Below are 4,327 nucleotides of genomic sequence, written 5' to 3'. Positions count from 1 at the left end.
TCCCGCCGGGCTCCCCCCCCTCCCGCCTCCCCGCTGTCCCTTTTCGCCCACTGCAGTCTGGCTGCTGCTGGCTGAGCGCTTGGCAGGGGCACCAATGACCTGCTAATTGCTCAATCCTGCAGCCTTGCGTGTTTCCAGACAGAAGCAGCATTATTCACAAGAGGTCGAGAGGCAGACACAGGCCAAAAGTGAATCGGCAGGTGAATGGATAAAATGTGGTCTGTCCATGCCGCGGACTCTTACTCCACCATCGCAAGGCGTGAGGTTGTGACACGTGACAACATGAATGAACCTCGAAAACAGGACGCTAAGTGAAAGGAGCCAGACACCACAGACCGCATGCCCTGTGATTCCATTGACACGAAAGCTTTCTAGAAGGGGCAGGTCCAAAGAGATGGAGAGCAGGTGGGTGGGTGTCCGGGGCTGGCCTGGGGGCAATGGAGACTGACTGCTGTCGGGGAAAGGGGTTCTTTTGGGGGTGACAAAAATATTCTAAAATTAGCTTGCGGTGGAGCAGCCACTGTGACAGGGGTTTTGAGGGGCGCATGGCGTGGACACAGCGTGTGCACGTGGCTCCATGGAACAAGATGACATCCCTAGGACTCAACCCCAGGTCTCTCTGACTTCGAGTGCACGTTCTTCCCTCCTCCTGAATTGCAGGGGCTTTGTCTCCCTGTCCCCGCTGGAATCGAAGAATCAGAGCATCGGAGAGCATGCGAGCTGGAAGCGGGCCTCCTCTGAGATCACCTGCTCAACCTGTCCCTCGTGACCGCCTCTTCCCGGCGCAGCCATGGACAGGCTGGGCGGCCTCGGAGGGGGCGACCCCTCCCTTGCAGGCCAGGTTCGCCTTCTGTCTACGGGGGGATGACCAAGCCTGCCTGCCCCCACCCACCCCACCCGTGTCACAGGCCTGCTGCTGGCACCCAGGGCCGCCGGGAAGCCCTTTGTGCATGCCAGCTCTCAGCCGGGCAAGGCGGGACGCTTCCCGCTGAGTGGCATTAGGCTCCAGACCAGGCTCTGGGGCGGGTGGGCCCCAACCCTGGGGGAGGGGAGCGGAGGGGCACTGAGTCCCGGCCCGGCGCCGCAGGCTGGGCTCTAATTGCTGATTAGGGCTAACAGAAGATCAAGTCCTGTTTTAGCCGAAAGCAGATTACTGCCCCAGAAAGTCACCCAGCACCTGGGCGCACACGTGCTCCGGGAGGCGCAGCAAAAGCTCGCTCTGGCCCGGGGCGGGGGGCGGGGTGGGGGGGAGGCCGAAACGGGAGTGAGGAGCAGCGGGAGCAATAGGAGGGGGCAGGAGCCAGGGCCCAGCCAGGAGGCCACGGGGGCCCCTTAGGCAAAGGCCAGCCCTGCGCTCTGCCCTGGGCCTCCCGCCTTCACCACCAGCTGGGCTCCCCCCCCCCCCGCCACCTCCGCCCCCGCCCGGGCCAGGCTGGAGGATGAGATGCCAGACTTTTGTCTCTAATCCGACTACTCCGAAGTGACTCTGGGCGCTGATTAAGAGCCCTGGGCACGGACTGTCACCTTGATTCTGCTCCTGGCTCTGGCCAGCAGACCAGGGCTTTGTCATTAACAGCCAGGGGCTGCTACAGCTCCAGGGCAAAGGAACCCTTGGCGATCTGTCTTTGACCTTTTTTGATTGTGATAAAATACACACAACATCAAATTTATCATGTGAGGGAGGTCCCTTCATGGCTCAGCAGTTAACGAACCTGATTAGGATCCATGAGGATAAGGGTTCGATCCTTGGCCTCGCTCGGTGGCTTAAGGACCTGGCATTGCTGTGGCTGTGGTGCAGGCCGGCAGCTGCAGCTTCGATTCAACTCCTCGCCTGCGAACCTCCATACGCCGCGGGTGTGGCTTCAAAAGGCAAAAAAAAAAAAAGCCCATGTGCGCTATTTCTGAGTGTACAGCCGGCAGAATGAAGTCCATGGTTGCGCAACCATGGCCATCGCCAGGGGTCGGTTCCTCCTCCCCCATTGGACGCGAACCCCCTCCGCCCCCGCCCCCAGCCCGCCCCCCGCCCCGCTCTCCATCCCTAGGAATCTGGCTCCTCCAGGCACCTGGTACAGGTGGGATCACACAGCACCTGTCTTTTCCGAGATCGTCCGTTGCCTGTGACGTCGTGTTTGGGAAAGATCTAGAGACATTGAATCTTCATTTTTCTGTGGTCAAGTATGACTCCCTGTTGGTTTCTGTTGGAAAGTTCTCCCCACTTAAGCACGTCAGAGATCTGTAAACATGCACCACGGATATGAGGGCCGAAATCCAAGGGCTGTTTCCCCATTTCCGCGACTGTCGCACTATGTCCCCCTCACCTCACAGCCACCAAGGGGCTTCCCTCCTCCGTCTAGCGCGCAGGCGCCCAGGCAGGGCCACAGTCTCAGCTCGTCTGCCGCGGCCTCCGGAAGTGCTGTCTCAGCCACCCTCTACGACCTTGAGCAAGTCTGTCACCATCTCTGGAGGCCCTCCTTCCCAGTGCAGTCGTCCTTGCGGTCCGCAGCTACCCAGCAAGCGCCCGCGGCGGCCCCGCTGCTCTCCAGGTGCCCGGTGAATCCCTGCCCTCCCGCTGCTGCCATTCGAGCTGAGGGGGAGACCACGACAAGGCCACTAGGCACAAGAAATAAGCTGTGACCCGTGGGATGGAGCGCAGGAAAGAGAAAACAGGATGTGGGGGTGGGGGTGCCAGGCCGGGGAGGGAGCACATCAGGAGTTCCCAGCGGGGCTCAGCGGTTAACGAACCTGACTAGGATCCATGAGGATGCAGGTTCGATCCCTGGCCTCGCTCCGTGGGTTAAGAATCTGGCGTTGCCGTGAGCTGTGGCGTCGGTCACAGACGAGGCTCGGATCCCGTGTTGCTGTGGCTCTGGTGTAGGCCGGCAGCCGCCGCTCCGAGTGGACCCCTAGCCTGGGACCCTCCAGATGCCATAGTCCTAAAAAGAAGAAAAGAACAAAAGTGATTTAGATGCTAACAAACTCCCTCTGCTTGTGGCTTGGTTCTGAGAGTGGTGGGGCCAGGGAGAAAGCAGAGGTATCAGGTGACAGGTCCTGTGGGGATCCAGGCGACAGAGTGGGATGGCTCCTATCGGGGAGGGGCCAGCAGGCTGGTGACAGGGATAGTGCGGCAGGTAGAGCTCGCCGTTTCCTGGCGCCTTGGGTGGAAGCAGGTGGAGAAAGGGAGCTGTGGAGGCCAACTCCCAGGCTTGGGGCTGAGCAAGGAGAAGGATGGAGCCGTCCTGAGCTGCGGGGTCAGGGCAGCGGGGGCTTGTCTGGTGCAGGGGGTCCAAGCGCAAATGGCCAGTACGAGGCCCGAAAGGGAGCCGCCGCCTCAGCGCACAGAGGTTGTTCGAAGACAACCACTTGACAGCTTTATCCCAATCAGGGTGAAGACTGCGACGAAATGGACACGCTCCTAGAGAAACACACATTACCAAAATGAGCCCGAGAGGCAACAGAAAATCGAAGGTCAAAGCTGCCCACGAGGAAGGGCTCTGCTCTCCTTCCCATCTCGAAGCCTTACGCTGATATTCCGCCTGGGTGTGACTTCCTCTCTCTCAGCTTCGCCCAGCTCCAGAATTCTGTATTCCCACACAAACATCAGAAGTCACCAGTGGCAGCCAGAGAGTTTCGGGGCGAATATCTGAAATGTGAATGGATTACAACTTGCCAGGCCTCTGCCCCCCCAATCTCGCTGGCTGCGGCAGCCACGTGATCACCGCTGAGAAGAAACCCACGTTTTATTGGTTTACCGTATTCTGAAATTTTACTCTAGAAAAACCTGTTGGGCTTTTGCTGCTTTTTCTATCTTTGTCTCTTTTCCCTTGTCTTTTAAATTTTATTTTTCTTCTTTTTACTTGGGAAACAAAAAAGGATCTTATTTCCAATCTCATCCGTAGTGACACTCCAGTTCAGAGCCAAGCCTTACACTGTACAAAATTTCCACTGCAATTAAATGATGTACTTTGGATATAAAGAGCCTTCAAAAAGATATTCTCCAAAGCCAGTTACAAAATGACAGACACTCTATGATTCCACTTTTGCGAAGTCCCCAGAATCGTCAAAGTCATCGAGACAGAGTGGGGTGGGGGGTGGGGGGCCAGGGGCTGGCGGAGGGGGAAATAGAGTTAGTGTTTCATGGAGAAGAGTTTCAGTTTTGCTTCACAAGAAGTGCGTTATGTGTACTTGACCACAAATCCAGTTTTAAAAATAACTATTCTCCATTAGACTCTCAACTACATGACGTCTATGCTGAACGTGTGTTTCTGCAGGACAAAATTCAAATGGTAAAAGTTATCTTTGGGAGTCCCCGTGGTGGCGCAGTGATTAA

General features: G+C 57.3%; 1 long non-coding RNA gene across 1 annotated transcript; it reads right to left on the bottom strand.

The window, feature by feature from the left end:
* Positions 1-2,044: 2,044 nt before the first annotated feature.
* On the bottom strand, positions 2,045-2,774 carry LOC125118872 (uncharacterized). The gene is made up of 3 exons (XR_007132907.1): positions 2,743-2,774; positions 2,319-2,584; positions 2,045-2,233 (listed from the first exon to the last, which is right to left on the bottom strand). It is a non-coding gene; the product is annotated as an uncharacterized LOC125118872 (long non-coding RNA).
* Positions 2,775-4,327: the final 1,553 nt, after the last annotated feature.

This window comes from Phacochoerus africanus, chromosome X (assembly GCF_016906955.1).
Source record: "Phacochoerus africanus isolate WHEZ1 chromosome X, ROS_Pafr_v1, whole genome shotgun sequence".
NCBI lineage: Eukaryota > Metazoa > Chordata > Mammalia > Artiodactyla > Suidae > Phacochoerus > Phacochoerus africanus.
The sequence above is the reverse complement of the archived record's forward strand: the minus strand, read 5'-3'. Positions and strand labels throughout refer to the sequence as shown.